The sequence below is a fragment of the Arachis ipaensis genome, chromosome B3 (assembly GCF_059453495.1).
Source record: "Arachis ipaensis isolate K30076 ecotype BB chromosome B3, ASM5945349v1, whole genome shotgun sequence".
NCBI classification, from domain to species: Eukaryota; Viridiplantae; Streptophyta; class Magnoliopsida; order Fabales; family Fabaceae; genus Arachis; species Arachis ipaensis.
The window spans coordinates 140,914,299-140,927,387 of NC_142438.1; positions in this window are offsets into that span (position 1 = coordinate 140,914,299).

Below are 13,089 nucleotides of genomic sequence, written 5' to 3' on the forward strand. Positions count from 1 at the left end.
GTACAGTCCAGTTGCATGGAAGGGGAAGATTGAATTTAGGAAATTGGACCAAACAAATTGGAATTAGCAAGGAAATAGAGAAACGAAAAGGGAAGGGAACAGAAGGGAAGGAATGAATCACCTGAAGTTAGCTTGATCTGAAAAAAGAAGAAGAAGTGAGAAAGAAGCAAAGAAGAAAGGGGATTTTGAGGTTACTAATGATAAAGCTAACAGAGCTCTAAGCAGATCACTAAGCTTAAATAAGAAATCCCATACCAAACTCAGCTCTTTGGCCTCCATCCTGTCACATAATTTATTAAAAACGGATTTTACACTTTCCAAAACGGTACGCCTGGACCCTGAAATAGAAACAGAGATAAAAATAATGTTATTTGAAACATTAGAAATCAATCACAAGTTTAGTCAGAGTCTACCTTGCTAACACCACAAAAATCAAGAGTAGGACTTATTTGAAAATTGAGTAAAAATATAGGAACCGCTAGTGTAATCAAACCAAATATTATTCTATCGTATATATGCAGGAGGATTTAAGTAAAGACAAGCTTGCCTTGGTTAGCTTTATCATCAGTAACAAAATTTGTCTTTCTTCTGATGGCTTTATCACCAATAGAAAAATTGCAGGTGATTCATTAGTAAGACATATGGAATAGAAGAATTGCAGCTAACAGAGCTCTAAGCAGATCACTAAGTTCAATCCTTGTAAAGCACAATCCATAATCGTATTCGCTTAGAAGGATCACTATCACACTGCAGCAAGAAGCAGTAGCAAAAGAAAAGAGATAGTGAAGTGGAAGGAAACACCAAAAATTGAAAAACCATGAGGAAAAAAGTTTCAACAACAAATTTCATTTGTTAGGATACTGATAGTGCGGTTTTCCATGTGCATGCTGATCCAAAGTCAATCATTTTGATTTCTGCTGGCTTCACAATACTACACATGAAACACAATTTCATTCAACCTCAACATGAAATAGCTGAATTCAAGATTTGACATACCTACTTAGAGAATAACTTAACAATGCTAAGTGATAATCCTCTAAGAAATACTCCAGAAAGGCAGAATTTCCTTGCAACAGTGAGTACAGTAGAAGAACAAAGGAAAATTGTAAAGTAGGGACCAAATTATACATAGGACAAATCTGCCAGTGGGGACAAAATTGTAAAGTAGGATAAATGAAAATCAAGCACAGATTGTAAATTTTTTTATAGGTGCCAAGCTTGGAAAACTCAAACTTAAGAAATGGAACTATTTTCATTAGAGTTCATTCTTCATTTCACCCAATTTATAAATAATGTCTGATAAAGCTATTGAAACACATTTGGAAGGTCAAAAAGTAGGTCATTCAAACAACCAAAGCACATCACAATCGAGTTCACATGCGAGAGCGCACACAAAGATAGTTTCATACAGCAAGATGAGGGTGTTTTGCAATTGGGCATTTCCTCAAACAGATGGTGAACAACTAAGCAATATTTAGAAATAGAAATGGAGGCATCAAAGAACAGTCAAAACAAGTCCATCATTGAAAGAATTTACCTGAGAAAACAAAGCTGAAGTGTGTTTGGGTCTGAGAAGTGAAAGCTGCAACATCAGATATGTGGTATTAACTGAATTCAATATTTGACATACTTGCTTAGAGAATAGCTTAACAATGCTAAGTGATAATCCTCTAAGAAATACTCCAGAAATACATTTATGCTAAGTGATAATAGGGACGGTACCTTTACTTTAGCACAGCCAAAATAGTCAAAGATCAGAATTGATTGCCATGGTAAAAACATAAAACTAGAATAATAGAAACTTTCACGGAGGTAGTAACTCTTCTCAATATCCAAATCAAAAGCATAAAACTAGAAATCTATGAATGTGAAGAAACCCTAGAGGAAGTAGTAATTTTTCTCTAAGATTCCAAAACTAAAACTAAAACTGTGCGAATGAGAATGTGTCTTGAGTCTCTGCTTGTCCTCTGGCTCTAGTCTGTGTTTCTGGGCCGAAAACTGGGTCCAAACTGGGCCCACTGAAATTTGAAGACTCAGAGTGTCACCACAAAAACAGTGAACTCGCCTTTCCTTTTCCTTTGGCCACCAATTCTTTGCACCGTCATCAACCTCAATCCAATCAAAATCATCAATCCACTCAAAAAAGTTGCATTTTGGTATCTTTCCACAAGTAACATACCTCCTACCATGGTCAGAAACGGCTGAGAAACGGCGGACGGTTACTGCCTCTCCACAGAAACACAGGTGTCTTCTTTCTTCGAGTACGAGCTCCTGGAAACACAGCTTTCCGAATAGAGAATGAATGAGGTTCCTTGACTATGAGCCATAAATTTGGAGAATATGAAAACTGAAAATGAAAATGGGAGAAGAAGAGAAACCTCAAAATTGCAATGAGAGTGTTTATAGGGAGAAGACAGGGGTAAATAAGTCATTCCACAGCTCACTAACGTTTTTTTAATGTCAAACGTTAACAGGGACTTAATTGAAAAAAAAAAGGTACAGAGACCCGATTGAAAAGAAAAAAAGTATAGAGACCTAATTGAAAATTCGGTGAAACTATAAGGACCTGTAGAGTAATTAAACCTAATAATAATAATAATAATTTCATTAGTTATTTATCTATCTAAAGCTAAACGTATCTTCTTAAATATAAATAAAATTGTATTCTAAGAGAAAAACTGGAAGATAAAAACTGAAAGACAACAAAGATTACATAATTCTGTGTTATATTTAGTGTAAAATGTGTATAAGATTGAGTTATGTCTTAATATCTTTTTTATTTAAGATAAATATAAAGAATGAAACAAACAAAAATAGTTAAATATATTTTTTTGTAAAGAAATATTTTAATATTTTAAAATTATAATATAAAATTTTAAACATAATTAAACAACTCTAATCTTAAATGAGTATTTTATTATTTCCAAGATTAATCCTAAAAGACTATTTTAATATCTTAAAAATTAAATATAAGAGTATTTTAATATTTTTAAAATTATTTTAAATTTTTAATTCCTAATATAAATAAATAGAATAAATGATCATTTGTACCCATGAGAGATGAAAACGCTGACATTTGTACCCATGAACGCTCGAAACTAATCTTGTACCCATGATAGATGTTGTCCGTGTGATAAAAGTGCCCTGACTTGGATCTGAGCTTGGTTCGTGGGTTTCCGAACCTACGTGGCACTCCCATCATCATCTTCATCTTCTTCACCATCATCCCCATCCATCACTGTCTCTTCCCAGCCACCATAACCTCCATCACCATCACCTCAACACCGCCACAGCCACCTCCCTTCACCACAACCTCCGACAACAACCCACACCGTCGTGTCCCTTTCTCTTCTTCTTCTCCTCTTCTCACCTCTGCTGAGCCCAGAAACCACAGCGCCAGCTCCTCCTCTCCACCAAAGCCCAGAGCGGCAGCGGCCACCTTCTCCATTCCTGGGTCTCCTTTCGTCTGCCACCAAACAGCCGCGACACCCAACCTTCTCCGCAGCGTCCTTATATCGTTCCAACCCATCATCACTCCCCTGTCCGAACCCTAGCTCCGCCAACCATCACCGTCGGCCTCTACGAGCCACCGCAACCCTCTTCCCTTTTCTCCCCTTTGCGTGTTCTCTGTCTTCCTCAGCCACACCAACGAACCGGCCACCTTCTCCTCCCTCTCTCTCACTGGCCGAACCGCCGCGCCGTCGACGAGCCACAGCGACACCGACGATGAGCCCCTTTCCCCCTTTCTTCTTCCTTCTCTATCATCTCGTCTCCATCGCGAACCAGCCTAGCACCGTCGCGATTCCACTCCCGTTTTCCGTTCTCCCATGGAACGACCAGAACAGGGTGCAGCCCCTGTGTCTTCCATCCCCTCCGTTTTCCCCTGTTTCATGGCTGCGTTCACTATCCGCTGCTGCAATTGAAGCAGTGCCACTACCAGGCCGCCGCTTCTGCCCCGGCTAATTCAGCCATCATCTTCCCTTCACCTGTTCATTCTTTGCTTCCCAGGTTCCCATTTTCATTTGTTGAGTTCTGTTTCTTTCATTGTATTGCTTTTAGTTCATTTTGCTTAATTTGGTTAGTTAGAAATGCATGTTAGTTGCTTAGGTTGTTAGATAATCTGAGCTGGATAGTGGATTTAGGTTTGTTTTGATTCATGCTGCTGTTTGAAAATTTTGGCTTGTCTGATGCTGCTGGGAGCTTTGGGGGAGGTAGGGTTCGGACAGGGGAGTGGTGACGGGTTGGAACGCCGTAAGGACGCTGCGGAGAAGGTTGGGTGTCGCGGCTATTTGGTGGAGAGGAGGAGCTGGCGCTGTGGTTTCTGGGCTCAGCGGAGGTGAGAAGAGGGGAAGAAGAAGAGAAAGGGGCGCGGCGGTGTAGGTTGTCGCCGGAGGTTGTGGTGAAGGGAGGTGGCTGTGGCGGTGCTGAGGTGATGGTGATGGAGGTTATGGTGGCTGGGAAGAGACAGTGATGGATGGAGATGATGGTGAAGAAGATGAAGATGATGATGGTGAATGGTTGGCTCAGATATGCCTGGGGGGTGGGAGTGCCACGTAGGTTCGGAAACCCACGAACCAAGCTCAGATCCAAGTCAGGGCACTTTTGTCACACGGACAGCATCTATCATGGGTACAAGATTAATTTCGAGCTTTCATGGGTACAAATGTCAGCGTTTTCATCTCTCATGAGTACAAATGGTCATTTATTCTAATTAAATAATATGAATAATTTATTATAAAATTACTTTAGTATTTTTAGTAACATTCAGACCTTGTTGTGTTCTTATAAAAATTAATTACAAGGGTATTTTAGTTTTTTTTAAGTTTAAGTTTATAATTTTTAATATAATTAAAAAATATTTATTCTAAAAGGATATTTTAATTTTTTTAAGATTAATTTTATTTTAATATTAAATTAATATTTTAATTTTTAATGCATTCAAAGAATTTCAAATAATCTATAAGTGTAAATTAGTATTTTAAAATTAATGGAGTCATAGCGCTTTCATGGAGACAGGGTTCTTCTCCAAAATCAATTTTACTTTTAGCGTGACAGACAGTCATCTCTCTCTTTCATGGAAGGGATTTTTCCGGCTTGAAAGGTCATTTATGGCAGAGACGAAAAGAAGTGGGTTCAAGAATGTTTAAATTTATCGCCGGCCAGAAATAAAGATGTTTGAAGACATCACATCGCTAGTAACAGAGTAAAAGAGGAGTTCCAATCAAGTTCCTGAATATTTTTCTGGTGTTTGAAAGAGGAGATTAATTTTTTTTGGTCTGTATCAATTTGTTTGTTCTGTTCATAATAATAATAATAATAATAATAATAATAATAATAATAATAATAATAAATAAATTTAATTTACCTGATAACTTTTGATAATAAATTAACTCTTAAATAATACTGCACTCTCTACTTTATCAGGAGTACATTAGTTTTCTCCAATTTTATTGAATTTTGCAAGAATGTCATTTTTTTTAATTTAGAATACTTTTTGTTGTTAAAATTCAATATATTGAGCGAAACATTGGATTATCGGGTTGTTATTTTCATCTTATCTTTTGTCATTCATCTATTTTTTTTAGTTTAATCCAAGTTAAACTGAAAAATTTTGATTTAAGTTCTAAAAAAAACACCTTACTTCAACTCAAATTTCAATTTATAAAATTTTAATTTGTTTTATTTTAAAAAATTATTTCTGGTGAATTAAGAAGGAGGACACGTACTCTTTGTGACTGCACATTTAAGCAAACATACCCCTTTGTCACCCGCTACTAATCATAATCTAATAGTTTGTAAGCAATTTTCATGGACTGTTAGATTTAATTCTCCACTGACAATTTTGTATATCTTTTAATTTCTGTAATTTATTTATTTTTGGCTTTGGTTAGGGAAAAATAAATTTAAATGTTTGATTTTGAAAACATAAACAAAAACAGAAACAGAAACTTACCGGTTAACAAAAGAAAAATAATGTTTTTCAAAGAGGAAAGAATATTTCTAATTTTCAAGTAATTCCACAATAAAATTTGAAATCTTTAAAAAAAAAAAGTTAACGAATTTAAGAAGAACTACTTGATTTGATTTAAAAATGTAAAAGACATTAAATCTAGTTATTTTAAAATTTTATTCACTACTTTCTTAATTAAAAAATAATATAATGAAATATCTTATAAAAGGAGATTTTTATATCAATTAAAATATTTTTTAATTCATCATATAATTAATTATAAAAGATATGCTAGGATTTAGTCTAAAAATCAATCAAGTTAATTTTGGAAAGAATTAATAAGGGTGGGTGGAAGTAGCATTGATTGTGAGGTAGCCCTAGCTTTGATCCAAAGTGAGTGATTCCTCTCTTTGCTCGCCATATTTCTTCAATCTTTCACAGTCACCTTTTTTTCAACTCAAATTTATAAGTTTTCCACTCTTATTCTTTTCCATTCCAATCTGTTACAACAATATCACCATTCTCTCTGCTTTCCGTTAATTAAAATCCAAACTTGTTCACTGCACTCTCTACTCTTCACTCTTTTTTCCGCTATGGCCGCCAACAACAATCCGCATTCTCTCACTGATCAGAATGCGAATTCTATGCCTCCGCCTATTCTTGATTATCAATTCTCCACTACCACTGCTCTTAGGCTTCTGGTCGTTGATCATGATCCTGAACACTTAAGACTTATTCAAGATATGGCTTTTCAATGCAACTATCAAGGTAACAAGGTTTCTTTATTTATAAACAATTCAAGTTTTGATTTTTCCTGAAAAAAAAGTAATCTTTATAAACAAATAAATGCAGTGACCACATGCTTCGAGGGTTCTCATGCTTTGAATCTTCTTCGGGAGAGCAGTGGGTGTTTCGATGTGGTACTATGTGATGTTCATATGCCAGGGATAATGGATGATGGTTCTCGATTACTTGACCATGTTCTCCAAGAATTCAATATTCCTGTCGTAAGTAAGTAACTTTGACTACCGACCTTGTTTGAATGATCAATTATTGATGATCAGGGATATTAATTAATCATGATTATGGTGTTGGTGTTGTTGCAGTGATGTGTGCAACAGATGATGAGTCATCAATTGCAGTGATGGAGGGTATGAAAAAGAAAGGGGCTTGTTATAATTTAGTTAAACCTCTTAGCGAGCAAGATTTGATGAACATATGGCAGAATGTGATGGAGAAAACCCAGAAAGAAGTTTTCTATGACGATGATGATGAAAGCAAAGGAACAGTGAATAGAAGGAAGAGGAGCTTATCAACCGAAAGAGATGATCATGATGTTCAGTCCAACACTCCCAACAAAAAGCCACGTTTTATTTGGACCCAAGAAAGGCATCAAATGTTCGTCGATGCTGTACTCCAACTAGGGATTGATAGTACGACCACTCTTTCTTCTTCTTCTTCCTTTTAATCACGTGCATGGGTGTTTGCTTATGAATGCAAGTTTCAATTTTTCAGAAGCTGTGCCAAAGAAAATTCTAGAATTGATGGATATCCCTGACTTGACAAGGGAAAATGTAGCAAGCCATCTGCAGGTATGTTACTAATGCAAATAATAAACTTGCATTGTGTATGTTACATAATTAATCTGTTGTTATTGGTTTGCAGAAATATCGGATGCATCTTAAGCAGAAGAGTGAGGAGACTAAGCAAACAAATATTAATGGGAAGCTAAATGTTAATAGAGAAGCTAATAAGCAACTTTGTGCACCTTTGAGGGTTCAAGCTGCAACCAACATTCCTCAAATTCCACAAACACTTCAAATTCCACAAACACTGCCCCTTCATCACCAATATGTGCCAACTGTTAGTGCTGCACCTCATGCTTTGAAATTCCCTAATAGTAATCCCTTTGGTCTCATCAACAACAATGGCATTGTTGGAAGTAATATGGCACTTAATCATCAGAATAATGATTATGGTCGTTACATTATTATGAACCTAATGCAACAGCAACAACAGCAACAATCACTGGTGCAAAGTCATTATTATCCAATGATGGCTCCTCAATCCTGTGATGGAGCTGCTTTTCAAGGGGGAACGAGGGGAGGTAGTGGTGGCTGTAGGAGTGATCCTCTTGTTGAATACAATACATTTTCTTCATCATCATCAGCACCACTTGATCATTATCATCATCAAATGAATAATAATTCAGTCAGCGGAAGTGGCAGCATTGCTGAGATTCTGAATGATGGCTATATATCATCATCATCAGCACCACCCTCATCATCATCGTCCCTTTCTCCAACAGGATTCTTCTCAAGAACTCACCACCAGCACAATCATCAGCAGCTTCCAGCCGGGGACCTTGACGACAATTTTTGGGACGGCCTATATACTCTTTGAAAAATAACAAACAGTAATGTCGCACTTTTATGCTAATTAAGAAAAAACATTATCAAACCAAGTACATTGAGATGTTCTAGATAATTTGTATCTAATAGAGAATAATTGTTTAAATATTTTTGATATAGATCTCGTCTAAGATAAGATCTTTTGACGTTTGGGTGATGCTTTAAAACCATTTTTAGAATTTTATTTTAAAAAAATTAAGATCAAATTTATTAGATGTGATCTTTGAATTTTTATAAATTGTATGGGATTACTTTTTTCTTGATTATTAAAGTAATCAAACTATTATCAATAGATGTCAATTTCATAAAAAATATACTTTTTTTTCTTCTTGAACAGTCTTTCGTTCTCTAAAAAAAACCATCAATTCTTTAAATTTTTTTTATCATTATAGTTGTAGAAAGTTCAGAATATATATAATGTTAAATAGGTAAAGAAAAATTTTAGTTACAACAATAAATCTTAAAAATTATAATGTATACTTACTAAGATTTGAATTTTTTGTACTAGTAAAAAAAATTTCTTTTTAATAAAATAAACTAAATTGAGTAAAAAAAATGAGGCAGTTAACCAATGTCCATTACTACAACATGCCAACTATCTGAAGTACTTATCAACATCCATTGATTCCTTACTTGATGGTTATCAAGGACAAGTTTTCATGGATAATAATCACATATTATAACTTTGGTTTATATCAAGGTAAATCACAAGTACTTATCAACCTTGAGGTTTAATTTTGATTGAGAAAATGGATTCAACCCCAATTATTCTTTTTTTCATATGTGTTGTCTTCACATATTAGGGTTAGTTTGGATATATGCTGTCTTTATATATTAAAATTAGTTTAGATTAACTCTGGAAAGAAAGAAAGAACTTAAATTTTTTATTTTTTAAAAAAGTTTTTTTAATAAAAAAAAACTATTTTATATTTAGATAAGCTTTTTTAAAAAAATTTAAATATAAAAAGTATTTTTAGTTTTATTTAGATAAACAAAAAAAAGTATTTTTTATTTAAATTATAGAAAAGAACAAGATGAAAACACAAAATTCATTATTAAGTTATTAACAACTACATCTCTTTTATATGTTTCAACTCCTAATACATGCCATTAACATATCTCTAAAATATAAAATACTATACAATCTTTCTTAGTAGTCTAATATTTCTATCAATGCAACTAAATATCCATTAAATTCTTCTGTTTTTCAGCTATGTTTTTTACAAAAATTTCAAATATATACTTACAAAGTTACAATAATTGCATCTAAATTTAATGTTTTTTTTCTTAAATTTAATTTTGATAAATTATCAGTGTAAAACCATTAGTATAAAATCATTTTATACATACATCTAATCACATAACGTCACATTATCAAAAATAACAATATTTTACATTGACTGCGTAAATAATCATCTAAGAGAATGATTGTAATTGTACAATTATGTAAAATATTTTACATGGTCAGTGCATGAAAATTAAACTCTTTTTTCTTTAACATTAAAAAAAATCAATTTCAAAATTTAAAAATTAGTTATTTTAAATTAAATTTAAAATTTTTAGAATTATAACTTTTTAAAATAAAAAAAAATACTAAATCATTTAATCAGGGAAGCAAAGAAAACAAAAACAAAAATAAGAAAGAGTTTCGCAAAAGGTAGACAACGTCTTTTAATCTGGAAGCAAGAAAATCAAAAACAAAAAGTTAAAAGATTTTTTTTTAAATGAAGAGTTTTTTTAATGCGAGTGTAGTTTAATGTTTAATGATATTTATTTTGAATATAAATTTAAAGGGGTTTTGGATATGTTTAAAAAATATTTTGTGTGTTATTATGTTATTTTAAAGGGATTTTATATTTGTTATTTGTTATTTTTGATGTACTTTAAACACAATTAATATATTATATCAAATCTTCACAAAAATTCTAAAATTAATAATTTCACACAAAATGAATTATAAACACGTCTAAAATAAAGTCACATTTTAAAATTAAGTGTATATAAAAAATTAAATTAAACCAGATGCTCCAAGAATAATAGAATGAAGTTTGCTCTTCTTCTTGAAAGAATTTGTCTCACTCTATATGACATATTATATCTTTGGTTTTAATATAATCTCTCGGTAGTTATTATTCTTAATATAACCCTAGTATATATATTAGGGTAAATAACAAGTACTTAATTATTATCAACCTTAAAGTTTGATTTTGATTGAGAAAAATGGACTCAACCCCAATCGTTCTTTTTTGCATATACGTTGTCTTCACATATTAGAATTAATTTGAATCAACTTTTAAAAAAAAAATACTCAAATTTATTTTTTTTAAAATATCTTTTTTAATAAAAAATTATTTCATATTTGAATAATTTTTTTAAAAAAAGTACAAATATAAAAAGTATTTTAAGTTTTATTTAGATAAAATAATTTAAAAAATTATTTAAATTACAATAAAATACAAAATTCATGACTAACAACCACAATACCCCCTTTATATATTTCAACTCCTAATACATACCACTAATATGCCTCTAAAATATAAAATATTACATAATCTCTCATAGTAATATAATATTTTTATATAGCCATTGCATCTGTTTGCTCAATTTAATTATATAAATAAAAATAAATATAAATAAATACATATTCATAACTTATAAAAGAGATATCTTCAAATTGTTCAAGAATATTAATATGACACCATTTGAGTTTGTTCTTCTTATGTAGTTAAACAAATTAAAGCAAAACAAGTTCATAGGATTTAAAACTGAATTTTAAACTTAAAATTAGTCATATTTTGTAAAATTTTTCACTTTGTTTTACAAATCTCAAAAGTTTGCTCAATAATATTTAAAACACTTGAATAATAATAGTTAAAAGCCTCATCATGTGATGTAAAAAGAGTATTATGTAATCTGAACGATATGCTCAACTCATGAAAATGATATTTTGCATTTTTACAATGTCCTAAGAATCTTTTAAATATAGGTTACCCAAAATTAATAAAATAATATCTATCTATAAATATCAATAATAATAAACTAAATTAATCAAAATATACTACAATAAAATAAAAATATTTTTAATACAATTAAATAAATTTATTTTTTAAAATAAGATTACTAATATGTACTAAGAAGAGAAAATTATTAATGTAAACCATATATTAAAATCACACACCGCTAAAATATTAGAGTGTGTTTGATTTGCATTTTTATTTTTTGTTTTTATTTTCAGTATTTTTTATTTTTTGAATTTTGTGAGAAAAAGTAAAAACAGAAACGTACAAAAAAAAAATAGAATTTTAGTATTTTTACTGTTTTTATTTTTTTATAAAATTTAAAAAATAAAAAATATTAAAATAAAAATAAAAATGAAAAAACCAAACACACATTTAGTGTTTGTAAATTTTTTTAAAACACGTAAATAAGGTCTTTTTATCAACAAGTACACGTATAATCTCTTTAATTTTAGCTATACATGGGTAAAATGTAGAGGTTTATTAGTTATTAGTAAAAGAAATTAGTCTATCATATGCATATTCATAACCTTTACCTGAAGAGAAAGTATAGAAAAATAATATTAATTGTGAATACCGTATAAAATTAAAATTAAAAATTAGATTATTAATTAATTATTTAATTTTAAATTTTAAAATTTAAAAAGTTAGGATTAGTATTTAAATTTATTCGAATTATCTAATATCAATATAACTTTTAATACAAGTCCAAAACTCGCCATCATCTTCTTCGGTCCTCACCTTGCGCCGCTGTACCCCTGCTGGCTATACCGCCGCCGGCGCCACCGTAGCCTCCCGTCAACAGTCAACACCGGCTCTACCTCTGCTGGTTAGCCCGACGTGCCTCATCCTCCGACAATCAGTCCAACGCTGCTATTGCTATTTTCACGCCACTCTTTCGGACCGGTTTCGCTTTCTCCTATTTCTTCAAACTTCTTCTCACCGATGATACTATCATGCTCTTCTTCTTTTTTGAATCCAAGCATGGTTAACTTTTTTCATGATTTGAGCTCTATTCTTCACAACAGTGCCACTTTCGTCATATCTAATCCTTCAAACTTTGTTTCACCACAAACTCCAACTATAGATTTATTCAACTACTACCTAGATTGATTTTTAGATCTCAGTGCATACATAGCATTTATTCATTAATTTAATTCCATTACTATAGTAGTTGCCTCGATTTTAACATGGTCTTTCATTAGATATATATGTAGATGATTATTTTTATCCTTAAGTGGATGGTTATTTTCTTTATGAGTCAAGCGATGTCAATGGTGACGTGTGGCAAGTCAAGCAATAATAATAAAGTGGAATAATTATTGATAAAGGTAGGGTGGCAATCAATTGAAAAAGAAGAGAATATTTAAGAGAAATGCTTTGATAAATTAGAGTTTAAAATGGCTATTTTTTTTTAAATAATTGAGTGAGTTTTTTTATTTAGGTAATTTATGTAATATTTTTTTATATGTATTAGACTAAATCTATAATTTATTATTTATATTGTTTAGATTCTTTATTATTTTTCTAGAGTTCTTTTTCTCAGAAAATATATATGTATTTTGAAACAGTATAAAATAAAACTATACAACCTTTAGTTTATGTTAATTTTCTGAACTTCTTTTAATAATTAATAATTAAGTTATTTTAACATTTATTTCAAATATAAATCTTTTGGTGGAATAGTCAATTATAAAATGATTTTACATAT